This window comes from Pseudophryne corroboree, chromosome 3 (assembly GCF_028390025.1).
Source record: "Pseudophryne corroboree isolate aPseCor3 chromosome 3, aPseCor3.hap2, whole genome shotgun sequence".
Taxonomy (NCBI): domain Eukaryota; kingdom Metazoa; phylum Chordata; class Amphibia; order Anura; family Myobatrachidae; genus Pseudophryne; species Pseudophryne corroboree.
In genome coordinates this window covers 327335476-327354104 of record NC_086446.1, presented here as the reverse complement: position 1 = coordinate 327354104, position 18629 = coordinate 327335476, and the positions used below count along the sequence as shown (strand labels likewise).

At 44.3% G+C, this 18629-nt stretch overlaps 1 long non-coding RNA gene across 1 annotated transcript in view; it reads left to right on the top strand.

Annotated features, from left to right (window-relative positions):
* The first annotated feature begins 864 nt into the window (after positions 1 to 864).
* LOC135055450 (uncharacterized) overlaps positions 865 to 18629 on the top strand; it is a 91484-nt gene continuing 73719 nt past the window's right edge. The window contains exon 1 of the long non-coding RNA XR_010243755.1: positions 865 to 1001. This is a non-coding gene — a long non-coding RNA (uncharacterized LOC135055450). The remainder of the gene's footprint in view (positions 1002 to 18629) is intronic.

Below are 18629 nucleotides of genomic sequence, written 5' to 3'. Positions count from 1 at the left end.
GCTTTAATGTATATGGGGTCATTCCGAGTTGATCGCTAGCTGAAAATGTTCACTGTGCAGCGCTCAGGCAAAAAAATGGCACTTCTACGCATGCGTATGCGGCGCAATGCGCACGCGCGACTTACTTTCACAACGGCCGATGTAGTTTTACACAAGGTCTAGCGATGCATTTCAGTCGCACTGGCTGCTGCAGAGTGATTGACATGAAGTGGGCGTTTCTGGGTGTCAACTGACTGTTTTCAGGGAGTGTTCGAAAAAACGCAGGTGGTGTGCCAGGAAAAACGCAGGTGTGTATGGGAGAACGCAGGGCGTGTTTGTGACGTCAAATCCGGAAGTGATCGCAAGCGCTGAATAGGTCTGGAGCTACTCAGAAACTGCACAATATTTTGTTGTAGCTGCTCTGCGATCCTTTAGTTCGCACTTCTGCTAAGCTAAGATACACTCCCAGAGGGAGGCGGCATAGCGTTTGCACGGCTGCTAAAAACTGCTAGCGAGCGAACAACTCGGAATGACCCCCATAGTACAAATAGCAATGACTGTACATAAGACCTGAGATGCCCGAGATAGCACAGACTGTTTACATATTATACCATGTCTTATGCCTTTGTAGCAGATGTGCATTTAAACTGTCACCTTGCAGTCAGCTTATATCAAGATACATCTACATGATAAAGATCAATACTCCAGAAAAAAATGTATTAAGCCGTTCAGCTCTTCCTTAAAGCAAGAGAACTTTCCCTATTGTCCTAATGAAATGACAAATTCCAGTTTGTGGACAAAGTCCTGCACGCTGTAGAATATGGATCTCCGACCACTGACCAAACTCCATTCCAAGTAACTAACTATTTATCCTTTTTTGAAGTTTGTACTGTTCTTAGTTTGGTAACGGCATGTGTCAGGAATACACGCTACTATCGCTTGGACAGCAATACAGAACTCAGGCTAACTCTTTAGGACCATTTTAAGGATTTATTACTATCTGGAAACCATAGGAAGGGCAGGTGAGTTGCCTTCCAGTTTTGTCCACAGTTTACAAACTAACAATTAGCCCTATTTTACAGCTCAGATCAAAAATCAGGTAAAGATAGCCCAATATTTGTTACCAATGCATTAAATATATTTTGTTTTATAGCGGATCGGAATATTTCTAACAGCCCAGGGATGTGTACTTCTGATATTACTCTAAATCTTGCTAATTTCACAAGTGGAGTCGTCAAGTGCTCAATTTCCAAGGGCAATCAAATAAAAGAATAAAAATGAAACAGAAATTTCAAAAATTATATATATATATATATATATATATATATATATATATATTATAGTACAGGTCTTGTCCCTGACACTATACATTTAATACTTAAAATCTACCTAAGTGATATTACTATTATATGTAGTGCACTGTGCATTGGTGTTTTTAGCCCACTGTCCAGTAGTAGGGTATGTGAGTCCTATTCTAATGATGCTGGCTATACACAGGGTATCCGGTCTCTAGGTCGACCACACTTAGGTCGACTTGCATTAGGTCGACCACTACTGGTCAACATGCATTGGGTCGACATGGTTAATAGGTCGACATGTTCTAGGTCGACATGAGTTTTTCACAATTTTTTTTTACTTTTTCATACTTTACGATCCGCGTGGGCTACAATTGGGAATGGTAACCAAAGCGAGCCATGCGAGTGGACACGGTGCACTAATTGGGGTTCCCCGTCACTCTACGAAGAAAATGATTTTTTTTTTTTTTAATCTCATGTAGACCTTTTCTCATGTCGACCTTGCTCATGTCGACCTAATGCTTGTGTTGACATATTTAAGGTGTCGAGTTAGTTACTGTCGACCAATAGTGGTCGACCTAGACACTGTCAACCTAAGTGTGGTCGACCCTATGATCTACACCCATGCACAGGTCTTTAAGATGCTGCTTAATGAATATTTCGTAGATTAGAACGTGCTTGGGCCAGTTTACTCTATACCTTGTATTGTGTTCTGCTTTTTGCTACGGCGCTGGAGATCAAGTTGCTGTCATAGAAGTCTAATAGTAGTAGTACAATAAACATAGTCAATACTATTATTTATAAGACCACTGCTGGAAATGCCACATTTAGCAAGTGTAATAGGAGTGCGCTGATCATGTGTACAAGTATAATAGGAGTGCGCTGATCATGTGTACAAGTATAATAGGAGTGCGCTGATCATGTGTACAAGTATAATAGGAGTGCGCTGATCATGTGTACAAGTATAATAGGAGTGCGCTGATCATGTGTACAAGTGTAATAGGAGTACGCTGATCATGTGTACAAGTCATGTGTACAAGTGTAATAGGAGTGCGCTGATCATGTGTACAAGTATAATAGGAGTGCGCTGATCATGTGTACAAGTGTAATAGGAGTACGCTGATCATGTGTACAAGTCATGTGTACAAGTGTAATAGGAGTGCGCTGATCATGTGTACAAGTGTAATAGGAGGGCGCTGATCATGTGTACAAGTGTAATAGGAGTGCGCTGATCATGTGTACAAGTGTAATAGGAGTGCGCTGATCATGTGTACAAGTGTAATAGGAGTACGCTGATCATGTGTACAAGTGTAATAGGAGTACGCTGATCATGTGTACAAGTGTAATAGGAGTACGCTGATCATGTGTACAAGTGTAATAGGAGTGCGCTGATCATGTGTACAAGTGTAATAGGAGTACGCTGATCATGTGTACAAGTGTAATAGGAGTGCGCTGATCATGTGTACAAGTGTAATAGGAGTACGCTGATCATGTGTACAAGTCATGTGTACAAGTGTAATAGGAGTACGCTGATCATGTGTACAAGTATAATAGGAGTACGCTGATCATGTGTACAAGTGTAATAGGAGTGCGCTGATCATGTGTACAAGTGTAATAGGAGTGCGCTGATCATGTGTACAAGTGTAATAGGAGTGCGCTGATCATGTGTACAAGTGTAATAGGAGGGCGCTGATCATGTGTACAAGTGTAATAGGAGTGCGCTGATCATGTGTACAAGTGTAATAGGAGTGCGCTGATCATGTGTACAAGTGTAATAGGAGTACGCTGATCATGTGTACAAGTGTAATAGGAGTACGCTGATCATGTGTACAAGTGTAATAGGAGTACGCTGATCATGTGTACAAGTGTAATAGGAGTGCGCTGATCATGTGTACAAGTGTAATAGGAGTACGCTGATCATGTGTACAAGTGTAATAGGAGTACGCTGATCATGTGTACAAGTATAATAGGAGTGCGCTGATCATGTGTACAAGTGTAATAGGAGTACGCTGATCATGTGTACAAGTCATGTGTACAAGTGTAATAGGAGTACGCTGATCATGTGTACAAGTATAATAGGAGTACGCTGATCATGTGTACAAGTGTAATAGGAGTGCGCTGATCATGTGTACAAGTGTAATAGGAGTGCGCTGATCATGTGTACAAGTGTAATAGGAGTACGCTGATCATGTGTACAAGTGTAATAGGAGTGCGCTGATCATGTGTACAAGTGTAATAGGAGTACGCTGATCATGTGTACAAGTGTAATAGGAGTGCGCTGATCATGTGTACAAGTGTAATAGGAGTACGCTGATCATGTGTACAAGTGTAATAGGAGTGCGCTGATCATGTGTACAAGTGTAATAGGAGTACGCTGATCATGTGTACAAGTGTAATAGGAGTGCGCTGATCATGTGTACAAGTGTAATAGGAGTACGCTGATCATGTGTACAAGTGTAATAGGAGTACGCTGATCATGTGTACAAGTGTAATAGGAGTACGCTGATCATGTGTACAAGTGTAATAGGAGTGCGCTGATCATGTGTACAAGTGTAATAGGAGTACGCTGATCATGTGTACAAGTGTAATAGGAGTACGCTGATCATGTGTACAAGTGTAATAGGAGTGCGCTGATCATGTGTACAAGTGTTATAGGAGTACGCTGATCATGTGTACAAGTGTAATAGGAGTACGCTGATCATGTGTACAAGTGTAATAGGAGTGCGCTGATCATGTGTACAAGTGTTATAGGAGTACGCTGATCATGTGTACAAGTGTAATAGGAGTACGCTGATCATGTGTACAATATGTGCATGCTCTGTCTGACTAGTAAAACAAAGACAACCAGATGTTTATGGGGCTATTTGTTCAATGTTTTGCTTGGAGAGGCCACAGGGCAGAAACATGCTGTAATTGTCATAATGTTTTTTTAACACTCTGCGCATTCTTCCACTTGAGGCAATTTATACTATTAAGCTCTACATACAAGGATTGCATTTGATGAAATCTGTTATGTTAGTGAACAAAACTGTTCTGAAAAATAAGGATCTTAACAAAGAGTGACTCATGTTTGTATCTCCTATTGAACCTTGTATAAAATAAACTGAAGTGAAATTAAATATTGTAATGCCTCAGTCATGTCATTAGTTCCTAGTGAATGATGTCACTGGTTCCTAGTGACTGGATATATTGTATACCCAATGATGTCACTGATTCCTAGTGACTCGACAGGCTGCTCTCTTTGTGGTGCTGATTCCTAGTAACTAAATACATAGGCTACATTAATGGTAATGGTGATGGTTCCTAGTGATTGGACAGGCTGCTTTCTCAGTGATGCTGGTTCCTAGTGACTAGATAGTCTGCATTCTCAGTGATGGTGCTGGTTCCTAGTGATTGGACAGGCTGCTTTCTCTGTGATGCTGGTTCCTAGTGACTAGATAGTCTGTTTTAATAGTTATGGTGCTGGTCCTAGTGACTAGACAGGCCACATTCTCAGTGATGCTGGTTCCTAGTGACTACATAGGCTTCATTGGTGGTGATAATGATGGTTCCTGCACATGCTGCTTTCTCAGTGATGCTGGTTCTCCTAGTGACTGGACAGGCTGCTCTCTCAGTGATGGTGCTGGTTCCTAGTGACTGGACAGGCTGCTTTCTCAGTGATGGTGATGGTTCCTAGTGACTGGACAGGATGCTTTCTCAGTGATGGTGATGGATCCTAGTGACTGGATGGGCTGCTTTCTCAGTTATGGTGCTGGTTCCTAGTGACTGGACAGGCTGCCTTCTCAGTGATGGTGATGGTTCCTAGTGACTGGACAGGATGCTTTCTCTGTAATTGTGCTGGTTCCTAGTGACTCTATAGATGTCTGTGGGTTCTAGTGAATCAATAGACTGGTGTCTCATTGATGTAACTGCTAATTAGAGTATTGGTATTCTGCATTCTAATGGATACATGTTCAACAGAAAAATGACTGCCTTAGCTGTGTGGCAAGTGAGCTATAAAGATAACCCTGCTTTACTTCAGACCCTTTCAAAGGTGTAAGTACTCTGAAGTAATTTTTAAAGGTGAATCGGTGTATTATTCAAAAACTTGGAACAACGTGAAAAGTGGCATTTTTGAGCTGTTAAATGCAACATTTTTCCCTGTGAACCTTCTATCTATCTATCTATCTATCTATCTATCTATCTATCTATCTATCTATCTATCTATCTACACACACACACACACACACACACACACACACACACACACACACACACACACACACACACACACACACACACAGAGAGAGAGAGAGAGAGAGATACTGAATATAAAAGTATATATCTATATCTCTCTACTGTGTATATATATATGTGTGTGTGTATATATGTGTGTGTATATATGTGTGTGTGTGTGTGTGTGTGTGTGTGTAAACTGTTTAGTTTATACTGTAGACTTTGGTAGTTATTGACAATAAACATCTGCATATCTCCTCTGCTTCATATGAATGCAAATGTATGGAGAACTATACCTGCCTAATAGTGGAACTTAAATGTTAAATTGTGTTGCTTAGGTTAAAAAATAAGCAATAAGCAGAGTCATATGTTTGGTAATGGTGACAGGTACAGCTCTCTGTTCTTATCAGAGAATAAAGGGTAGAGGGCATTTGTGCAATGTCTTGTTGAATCTACAGTAACATCACACAAACCTTATTTCACCCTATTTGAGAGCCAAATTCAAATAACCCATTGAGTTAAAGGGCCCCTTTCATAAAAAAAAAAAAAAAAAAAAAGCTTTTATGTACATGGAATAATCTTAAAAACAGTGGCCACATTTTTGTTTATACCTTACAAGTACATTATTTAAGTCTTCCTACCTGTATGACTGTTTGTTATTACCCAGTTTTGTGTTATTGTTTGCAATTGTAAAGCGCAACAGAATTTGCTGCGCTGTTAATAAACTGTTAATAAATAATAAGTCCTTACTATATGTATGTAAATGATCTCTGCACTCAATCACAAAATAATAGTTATACAGTAGTTTCAACTTAGAGAAAACTCCTTATATTTTCTTAACACTGATATTTAGAGGACACAAATATCACTTATACACTAGGAACTCTAACCTGTCCCAGTGCTTAATTCTGCCTGGTAAAGGGTTATTGTATGCTGAATATAATTTGAGACTATCTTCTTCTCTAGAGGCTACATGCAAACTAAAAACATTGCATCTACCTCCCCTTCGCTATTCTCTTTCTTCTTGGACTTCTAGTTGACCCTCCACCAGTTATTTCAGATCTTGCCCCACTGACTATCCTCATATATCCTCATTCTATTGTGTTGCAAGAGGTTTATACAAGAATATGAATGGTAGAAGCATGTAGGGAGTAGATGAAAGAACTGAAATTGAGGCAAGCTAAGTAGCTTTATAGATACAAACTAAGGGGGCAGGTCAATCCCAAATGATGACGGCAGAGTGCCTGCCCGAATAGTAAGGTAAGAGCACTTCACATTTCTAATTTTCTCTTGTAACCCATAGAGGTGCACTGGAAAGTTAATGATGTTCAGATAATGCTATACTGTGATGTGTGCACCTGAACATTGCGGTGGGACATTGTGGTGAATTAAATCGCCCCCTAAAATTCTTGCAACAATAAGTGGATTGCTGGCATCTAAGCTCATGTTAAAGCATGTTTCACAAACTGTAAAACTGCCAAAAGAACCAGGACTGGATAGCCAGGAACAAGGAGTTTCTGCAGATATCGCTGGAAGCTGCTTTCCCCTGCCAACCTAGGTTTTTTTCACACTGGCAGTGTATTGTCTACTTGCACTGCTTTAGGTAGCATGCAGTAGTTAGGGAAGCAGCAGCGGGTGGGAGCAGAAGGTCAGGGTGCCGAAATATATCCTGAATGACAGAGGCCAGGTAAAGAAGTTACATGGGACTAGGATATGCGTAATAATATTCTATCCACAACTGTCTGTCCTTTGTACTGAATCATTGACTGCTTCTCTTATTACTTGTATTATTATCTCACACTTTGATTACTAATAATAATAATAATAATAATAATAATTATTATTATTATTATTATTATTATTATTATAATTATTATTATTATTATTCTGTAAAATGTACTAATTAAGTATATCTAAGAATATTAAAGACACATTAGACCCTTATGTACTGGGCCTTGAAGCACACTCGCCAACTTTCTGGCTGCTCCTTCCTGGAGGAGGCAGCCAGGTCGGCTCAACAGAGAGCAGATCCATGCCCTGCTATACAATGGCCAAATTACTGGCATTGTAAAGTGTGTGTATGTGTGTGTGTGTGTGTGTGTGTGTGTGGGGTGGGGGGGGGGGGGGCTATGATGACACAATGCAGTGTGATTTGCATCATCACCATGCCCACTTTTGCTCAGGGAGCAGGTGGCTGGTCGGCTCCGGTAGACTTGCCTTCCTTTCTGGAGAGAGATAAAGTGGTTGGAGATAAAGTACCAACCAACCAGTTCTTGTCATTTTTCAAACACAGCCTGTAACATAGTTAGGAATTGTTTGGCTGGTACTTTATCTCCGTCCATTTTATCTCTCTACAAGGCTTAAGGGGTGTACACACGGAGATCCGTGCTTAAATTCTAAGCAATCTAACTAGATTGCTTAGAAGTTAAGCACGGATCTCTCCATGTATGCCCCACAGCGATAGCGATGCGTGGCCCCGCGCTTCGTTATCGCCGGTGCTAGATTGACCTGCATGCAGGCTCAATCTAGCACATCGCTTATTTCACCGCTGGGTGAACTGAGCGGCTCCCCCATCAGCCCCTCCTCGCTCAACACACATCGCGCTGTACTGAGCGGGCGGAGGGATGTGTGCTGAGCGGTCTGTGCTAGATCGCTCAGCACACATCTCTAGATAACATGTCAGGTGTACACTGGCCTTTAGTACACAGACCCCGTTGGATTGTAATTTGTAATATATAATTTAGTATTCATATTATGTTGTGGTGTAGTATTCTATGCAGTGGTGCAAGTAGAAAAAATGTGTTATAGGTAATGTGCCAAAAAAATGGGTGTGACCAAATGTCACATGGGGCGTGGCCAATGAAAATGGGGGCATGACACACATGTGGGTGGGGGCCAGATACACATATCACCCCAATAGTTCCAGATACTTGTTGTCCCACAGTGCCAGATATACATTGCCCCACAGTGCCAGATATACATTGCCCCAGCGTGCCAGATATACATTGCCCCAGAGTGCCAGATACTCATTGCCCCAGAGTGCCAGATACACAAATGCCCCCACAGTGCCAGATACACAAATGCCCCACAGTGCCAGATACACAAATGCCCCCACAGTGCCAGATATACATTGCCCCACAGTGTCAGATACACATTGCCCCAGAGTTCCAGATGCACAAATGCCCCCACAGTGCCAGATACATAAAATGCCCCCACAGTGCCAGATATACATTGCCCCACAGTGCCAGATATACATTGCCCCAGCATGCCAGATATACATTGCCCCAGAGATCCAGATATACATTGCCCCAGAGTGCCAGATGCTCATTGCCCCACAGTGCCAGATACACAAATGCCCCACAGTGCCAGATACACAAATGCCCCCACAGTGCCAGATATACATTGCCCCAGAGTGTCAGATACACATTGCCCCAGAGTGCCAGATGCACAAATGCCCCCACAGTGCCAGATACACAAATGCCCCCACAGTGCCAAATACACATTGCCACACAGTGCCAGATACACATTGCCCAACAGTGCCAGATACACAAATGTCCCAGTGTCAGATATACATTGCCTCACAGTGCCGGATACACAAATGCCCCCACAGTGCTAGATACACAAATGCCCCCACAGTGCCAGATATACATTGCCCCACAGTGCCAAAAACACAAATGCCCCAGTGTCAGATATACATTGCCCCACAGTGCCAGATACACAAATGCCCCCACAGTGCCAGATACACAAATGCCTCCACAGTGCCAGATACACAAATGCCCCGACAGTGCCAGATACACAAATGCCCCCACAGTGCCAGATATACATTGCCCCACAGTGTCAGATACATATTGCCCCAGAGTGCCAGATACACAAATGCCCTTACAGTGCCAGATACACATTGCCACACAGTGCCAGATATACATTTCCCCACAGTGCCAGATGCAGAAATGCCCCCACAGTGCCAGATACACATTGCCACACAGTGCCAGATACACATTGCTCCACAGTGCCAGATACACAAATACCCCAGTGTCAGATATACATTGCCCCACAGTGCCAGATACACAAATTCCCCCACAGTGCCAGATACACAAATGCCCCCACAGTACCAGATATACATTGTCCCACAGTGCCAGATACACAAATGCCCCCACAGTGCCAGATACACAAATGCCCCCACAGTGCCAGATACATATTGCCCCACAGTGCCAGATACACATTGCCCTACAGTGCCAGATACACAAATGCCCCATTGTCAGATACACATTGCCCCAGTGTCAGATATACATTGCCCCACAGTGCCAGATACACAAATGCCCCCACAGTGCCAGATATACATTGCCCCACAGTGCCAGATACACAAACGCCCCCACAGTGCCAGATGTACATTGCCCCAGAGTGCCCCTCCCCCGCTCACGGCTGCCTCTGTTGCTGCTGTGTGAGGGGAGGAGAGCGCAGCACACGCCTCTCCTGCCCCTCAATGCTCGTGAAGTCCAGTCTCTGGCGGTGGGTATCTCAATGAGGCGCCGGTTCATTAACCAATCAGAGCTCACGTACCGGCAGCCAATCAGGAGCCTCGGCTGCCGGCCCACGAGCTTTGATTGGCTAGCAAACCGGTGCCTTATTGAGGTTCATCCCGTCGCCGCCGCAGCCGCCAGAGACTGGACATCACAGAGAGTTGAGGGACAGGAGAGGCACTGCGCTCTCCTTCCCTCACATAGCAGCCAGCGGGTTGCAGGTATGGTGGACGGCCTGGCGGTACGGCGTACCGGCTGGGAATTTCTTACCGATACGCCGTACAGCCCTGTACCGCCATACTTGCAGCACTGGTTATATGTTCAGGTATATAACATGTATAGATGTACTTTTAATGCAGCAAAGTAATCCTGGAAGTTACAGTGAATTGTATATCTCCAGTCCTGTATAAGTACAGAGCGTACTGTAATAATAAATCACCCATTTTGAGTTCCATGTATTAATTCTGAGTTGACACTTTGACCTTATCCCTGCTTCAGTCTGCTGAGGGTTAATTAATACATATAATTACTCTGAGTACTGGGAATTGATATACACAGAACAACAGATAAAAAGTTACTTATTGCACATTACATTTACAGTACTATGTTTTTCACTGCATATTGTGCAATAAAGATAAAACCTGTAATGTTATTGGGTGTTACATGATATTAATATAATGTCTGTTTTCAGGAATATGGTGCTAGTCAGAAATATAAATACAACAGGTTTATTTACACAGCTTGAATATATTTTATATTCCTATTCTTACCTGCTTAACTCCAGGACTGTCCAGACGCCTAAAGCGATGGGGTTTATTGGAAAGTCAATGTTTCCTTATTAAAATCTAGGCATAATTGGGAGCAGGGGGTGCCTGGCAAATTTTAGAATGAAGGACAAGTACACAGGAGTGGCCCATGTCATTTTAGGCATATAATCAGAATCAGATTTATTGGCCATGTATACTTGCGTACACTAGGAATTTGTCTTCGCTTTGCTATACAACAGCCAAGTAGGTAACAGATAAGCAGGTGAAGGGGGGGCAAGTAAAGTCATATAGATAGGTATACTGTAGGGACACAAGTGAGCTGCATGTACATTTAGTCAGTCAATGTTCAGGAGTTCAGCAGGCGGACCGCTTGGGGAAATAAACTTTTAAGGCTTCTGGTGGACCCAGCAGGGACGGCCCTATAACGCCTGCCTGAAGAAAGCAAGTTAAACATGCTGTGGCCGGGATGTAGCTGGTCCTTTACTGTCTTTGTTGCCCGCTTTTTAGCTCTGGACAGGTACAGGTCCTAGACTAAGAGAAGGTCGGCCCCACTAATCTTCTCTGAGGTTCTGACCACCTTTTGGGGCCTGCATCTGTTCCTCGCGCTGGCTGAGCCATACCATACCAGTATTGAGGAGCACAGTACCGACTCCACAATCGTGGAGTAGAAGAGGAGTAGTAGCTTCTGTGGGATGTTGAACTTCCTTAGTTACCTGAGGAAGAACAACCTCTGCTGCACTTTCCCGACAGTGGCGTCAGCGTTGGACCCCCATTTAAGGTCCCGGGAGATTGTGGTCCCTAGGAACTTCAAGGAGTCCACTAGCGACACCACACTGTCAGCAATCATTAGCGGAGGTGCACTAGCTGACTTCTTCCTGAAGTCCACTATCATCTCAACAGTTTTTGAGGGGTTTGAGCTCAAGGTTGTTGTGGCTGCACCACTGGGCCAACCGGTCTACTTCCCGTCTTTAGGCCGATTCTTCCCCATCCTTGATGAGGCTGATGACGGTGGTGTCATCAGTGAATTTGATGATCTTTACTGATTGCGCCTCTGAGGTACAGTCATTTGTGTACAGGGAGAAGAGCAGGGGGTAGAGGACACAGCCCTGAGTGGCCTCTGTTCTATTGGACCATGCTCGATAGGTGAATTCCCCCACTTTCACCACCTGTGTCCTATCTGTCAGGTAAAAAGGGGGGGCCTGGACTGCACACCCTATTACTAAAGATATCAAGAGGTGCTATCATGCTGAGGCTTCCAGTGTCAGACTGGGGCAAGAAGGGCCCACCGGGGAAATGCAGTGGTAGGGGCTTAAGGGTGTGGCCAGGCAATAGTGGAGGTGTGGCCAACCACCACAGAGGCCCGGCTTACCATAAGAGAGTGCATGGGCTGGGCCCATAGTCCTGTGCAGTATAAGGTAACATATGTATAATGTATAATTAAAGTGCACTAGGATACAGTCTGGAACCTAATCCCTAGAGGAGGAGGTGGGCACACAGGCAGTGAGGCCCACCGGTAGTTTCCCCTGTTCCCCTGTGGGCCAATCCGACCCTGGAGGCTTCTAATACTATGCTGGAGGAAGAGAAATGCAGATGCACACTCCCAACACTAAGAACACTGATAGGAAAATTATTTTCAATAAACCTTCACAATTAACATGTAGTATAATTGAAGTTCTTAGCACACATTTGCGCAAATATGCGGGCCCATGTACCGCGACTAGGTCACTTCATCACATGGGTCCCTGGCATTCCTAATACTGTCACATTCTATAAATTTATCCAGGACTTACCTCTAAATAGAGCCCTTATCAATGTGTGATCTGAAATGCAGGAACCTAGCTAATTAAAACACCTGAGGGTGAATGGGAGGGGTGCTAATACCAGAGGATGGAAGCCTTGACTTCCAGTGTACAATAAATACACATATATAGAGGGGGGGAAAAGGGGGGGGGGGGGGCTGTGAGGTAGTCTACAATCCAGGAACAGGTAGCTTCTGGGACAAAAGGCTCTTATGCAGGGTATTTGATGGTAAAAGGACTTGTTTCCATTAGGGATGAGCGGGTTCGGTTCCTCGGAATCCGAACCCGCCCGAACTTCATGTTTTTTTACACGGGGCCGAGCGACTCGGATCTTCCCGCCTTGCTCGGTTAACCCGAGCGCGCCCGAACGTCATCATCCCGCTGTCGGATTCTCGCGAGGCTCGGATTCTATCGCGAGACTCGGATTCTATATAAGGAGCCGCGCGTCGCCGCCATTTTCACACGTGCATTGAGATTCATAGGGAGAGGACGTGGCTGGCGTCCTCTCCGTTTATAGAGAAGAGAGTGAGACAGTAGAGAGAGACACAGTAGTAATTTTGGGGAGCATTAGGAGGAGTACTAGTTACTTGCTGAAGTGATAGATAGTGTGACTGTATATTATCTGACTTGTGGGGGAGACACTGACAGTGGGGAGCAGTTAGAGTCTGAGAGCAGGACTCAGGAGTACATATAACGTACAGTGCACACTTTTGCTGCCAGAGTGCCACACTGCCATTGTGACCACACTGACCACCAGTATAATATATATTGTGATTGTCTGCTTAGGAGTACTACTTGCAAGTTGCTGATAGTGTGACCAGTGACCTGACCACCTGTCACCACCAGTTTAATATATATATATATATATATAATTGTATATAATATATATATAATATTGTATACCACCTACCCGTGGTTTTTTTTTTGTTCTTTCTTCTTTATACATACTACTATAGTAGCTTACTGTAGCAGTCTGCGGTGCTGCTGAGCTGACTGTGTCCAGCAGGTCCGTCATCAGTCATTACATAATAAATATATATACCTGTCCGGCTGCAGTACTAGTGATATTATATATATATATATATATATATATATATTGATTTCATCTCATTATCATCCAGTCTATATTAGCAGCAGACACAGTACGGTAGTCCACGGCTGTAGCTACCTCTGTGTCGGCAGTCGCTCGTCCATCCATAATTGTATACCACCTACCCGTGTTTTTTTTCTTTTTCTTTCTTCTTTATACATACTACTATAGTAGCTTACTGTAGCAGTCTGCGGTGCTGCTGAGCTGACAGTGTCCAGCAGGTCCGTCATCAGTCATTACATAATAAATATATATACCTGTCCGGCTGCAGTACTAGTGATATTATATATATATATATATATATATATTGATTTCATCTCATTATCATCCAGTCTATATTAGCAGCAGACACAGTACGGTAGTCCACGCCTGTAGCTACCTCTGTGTCGGCAGTCGCTCGTCCATCCATAATTGTATACCACCCACCCGTGTTTTTTTTTTTTCTTTCTTCTTTATACATACTACTATAGTAGCTTACTGTAGCAGTCTGCTGTGCTGCTGAGCTGACTGTGTCCAGCAGGTCCGTCATCAGTCATTACATAATAAATATATATACCTGTCCGGCTGCAGTACTAGTGATATTATATATATATATATTGATTTCATCTCATTATCATCCAGTCTATATTAACAGCAGACACAGTACGGTAGTCCACGGCTGTAGCTACCTCTGTGTCGGCAGTCGCTCGTCCATCCATAATTGTATACCACCTACCCGTGGTTTTTTTTTTTCTTTCTTCTTTATACATACTACTATAGTAGCTTACTGTAGCAGTCTGCGGTGCTGCTGAGCTGACAGTGTCCAGCAGGTCCGTCATCAGTCATTACATAATAAATATATATATACCTGTCCGGCTGCAGTACTAGTGATATTATATATATATATATTGATTTTATCTCATTATCATCCAGTCTATATTAGCAGCAGACACAGTACGGTAGTCCACGGCTGTAGCTACCTCTGTGTCGGCAGTCGCTCGTCCATCCATAATTGTATACCACCTACCCGTGGTTTTTTTTTCTTCTTTCTTCTTTATACATACTACTATAGTAGCTTACTGTAGCAGTCTGCGGTGCTGCTGAGCTGACAGTGTCCAGCAGGTCCGTCATCAGTCATTACATAATAAATATATATACCTGTCCGGCTGCAGTACTAGTGATATTATATATATATATATATATATATATATTAATTTCATCTCCTTATCATCCAGTCTATATTAGCAGCAGACACAGTACGGTAGTCCACGGCTGTAGCTACCTCTGTGTCGGCAGTCGCTCGTCCATCCATAATTGTATACCACCTACCCGTGGTTTTTTTTTTCTTCTTTATACATACTACTATAGTAGCTTACTGTAGCAGTCTGCGGTGCTGCTGAGCTGACAGTGTCCAGCAGGTCCGTCATCAGTCATTACATAATAAATATATATACCTGTCCGGCTGCAGTACTAGTGATATTATATATATATATATATTAATTTCATCTCCTTATCATCCAGTCTATATTAGCAGCAGACACAGTATGGTAGTCCACGGCTGTAGCTACCTCTGTGTCGGCAGTCGCTCGTCCATCCATAAGTATACTAGTATCCATCCATCTCCATTGTTTACCTGAGGTGCCTTTTAGTTGTGCCTATTAAAATATGGAGAACAAAAATGTTGAGGTTCCAAAATTAGGGAAAGATCAAGATCCACTTCCACCTCGTGCTGAAGCTGCTGCCACTAGTCATGGCCGAGACGATGAAATGCCAGCAACGTCGTCTGCCAAGGCCGATGCCCAATGTCATAGTACAGAGCATGTAAAATCCAAAACACCAAATATCAGTAAAAAAAGGACTCCAAAATCTAAAATAAAATTGTCGGAGGAGAAGCGTAAACTTGCCAATATGCCATTTACCACACGGAGTGGCAATGAACGGCTGAGGCCCTGGCCTATGTTCATGGCTAGTGGTTCAGCTTCACATGAGGATGGAAGCACTCAGCCTCTCGCTAGAAAACTGAAAAGACTCAAGCTGGCAAAAGCACCGCAAAGAACTGTGCGTTCTTCGAAATCCCAAATCCACAAGGAGAGTCCAATTGTGTTGGTTGCGATGCCTGACCTTCCCAACACTGGACGTGAAGAGCATGCGCCTTCCACCATTTGCACGCCCCCTGCAAGTGCTGGAAGGAGCACCCGCAGTCCAGTTCCTGATAGTCAGATTGAAGATGTCAGTGTTGAAGTACACCAGGATGAGGAGGATATGGGTGTTGCTGGCGCTGGGGAGGAAATTGACAAGGAGGATTCTGATGGTGAGGTGGTTTGTTTAAGTCAGGCACCCGGGGAGACACCTGTTGTCCATGGGAGGAATAGGGCCGTTGACATGCCTGGTGAAAATACCAAAAAAATCAGCTCTTCGGTGTGGAAGTATTTCACCAGAAATGCGGACAACATTTGTCAAGCCGTGTGTTGCCTTTGTCAAGCTGTAATAAGTAGGGGTAAGGACGTTAACCACCTAGGAACATCCTCCCTTATACGTCACCTGCAGCGCATTCATAATAAGTCAGTGACAAGTTCAAAAACTTTGGGCGACAGCGGAAGCAGTCCACTGACCAGTAAATCCCTTCATCTTGTAACCAAGCTCACGCAAACCACCCCACCAACTCCCTCAGTGTCAATTTCCTCCTTCCCCAGGAATGCCAATAGTCCTGCATGCCATGTCACTGGCAATTCTGACGAGTCCTCTCCTGCCTGGGATTCCTCCGATGCATCCTTGCGTGTAACGCCTACTGCTGCTGGCGCTGCTGTTGTTGCTGCTGGGAGTCGATGGTCATCCCAGAGGGGAAGTCGTAAGCCCACTTTTACTACTTCCACCAAGCAATTGACTGTCCAAATGTCCTTTGCGAGGAAGATGAAATATCACAGCAGTCATCCTGTTGCAAAGCGGATAACTGAGGCCTTGACAACTATGTTGGTGTTAGACGTGCGTCCGGTATCCGCCGTTAGTTCACAGGGAACTAGACAATTTATTGAGGCAGTGTGCCCCCGTTACCAAATACCATCTAGGTTCCACTTCTCTAGGCAGGCGATACCGAGAATGTACACGGACGTCAGAAAAAGACTCACCAGTGTCCTAAAAAATGCAGTTGTACCCAATGTCCACTTAACCACGGACATGTGGACAAGTGGAGCAGGGCAGGGTCAGGACTATATGACTGTGACAGCCCACTGGGTAGATGTATGGACTCCCGCCGCAAGAACAGCAGCGACGGCACCAGTAGCAGCATCTCGCAAACGCCAACTCTTTCCTAGGCAGGCTACGCTTTGTATCACCGGTTTCCAGAATACCCACACAGCTGAAAACCTCTTGCGGCAACTGAGGAAGATCATCGCGGAATGGCTTACCCCAATTGGACTCTCCTGTGGATTTGTGGCATCGGACAACGCCAGCAATATTGTGTGTGCATTAAATATGGGCAAATTCCAGCACATCCCATGTTTTGCACATACCTTGAATTTGGTGGTGCATAATTTTTTAAAAAACGACAGGGGCGTGCAAGAGATGCTGTCGGTGGCCAGAAGAATTGCAGGACACTTTCGGCGTACAGGCACCACGTACAGAAGACTGGAGCACCACCAAAAACGCCTGAACCTGCCCTGCCATCATCTGAAGCAAGAAGTGGTAACGAGGTGGAATTCAACCCTCTATATGCTTCAGAGGTTGGAGGAGCAGCAAAAGGCCATTCAAGCCTATACAATTGAGCACGATATAGGTTGTGGAATGTACCTGTCTCAAGCGCAGTGGAGAATGATTTCAACGTTGTGCAAGGTTCTGCAACCTTTTGAACTTGCCACACGTGAAGTCAGTTCAGACACTGCCAGCCTGAGTCAGGTCATTCCCCTCATCAGGCTTTTGCAGAAGAAGCTGGAGGCATTGAAGGAGGAGCTAAAAGGGAGCGATTCCGCTAGGCATGTGGGACTTGTGGATGGAGCCCTTAATTCGCTTAACAAGGATTCACGGGTGGTCAATCTGTTGAAATCAGAGCACTACATTTTGGCCACCGTGCTCGATCCTAGATTTAAAACCTACCTTGGATCTCTCTTTCCGGCAGACACAAGTCTGCTAGGGTTCAAAGACCTGCTGGTGACAAAATTGTCAAGTCAAGCGGAACGCGACCTGTCAACATCTCCTCCTTCACATTCTCCCGCAACTGGGGGTGCGAGGAAAAGGCTCAGAATTCCGAGCCCACCCGCTGGCGGTGATGCAGGGCAGTCTGGAGCGACTGCTGATGCTGACATCTGGTCCGGACTGAAGGACCTGACAACGATTACGGACATGTCGTCTACTGTCACTGCATATGATTCTCTCACCATTGAAAGAATGGTGGAGGATTATATGAGTGACCGCATCCAAGTAGGCACGTCAGACAGTCCGTACTTATACTGGTAGGAAAAAGAGGCAATTTGGAGGCCCTTGCACAAACTGGCTTTATTCTACCTAAGTTGCCCTCCCACAAGTGTGTACTCTGAAAGAGTGTTTAGTGCCGCCGCTCACCTTGTCAGCAATCTGCGTACGAGGTTACTTCCAGAAAATGTGGAGAAGATGATGTTCATTAAAATGAATTATAATCAATTCCTCCGTGGAGACATTGACCAGCAGCAATTGCCTCCACAAAGTACACAGGGAGCTGAGATGGTGGATTCCAGTGGGGACGAATTGATAATCTGTGAGGAGCGGGATGTACACGGTGATATATCGGAGGATGATGATGAGGTGGACATCTTGCCTCTGTAGAGCCAGTTTGTGCAAGGAGAGATTAATTGCTTCTTTTTCGGTGGGGGTCCAAACCAACCCGTCATTTCAGTCACAGTCGTGTGGCAGACCCTGTCACTGAAATGATGGGTTGGTTAAAGTGTGCATGTCCTGTTTATACAACATAAGGGTGGGTGGGAGGGCCCAAGGACAATTCCATCTTGCACCTCTTTTTT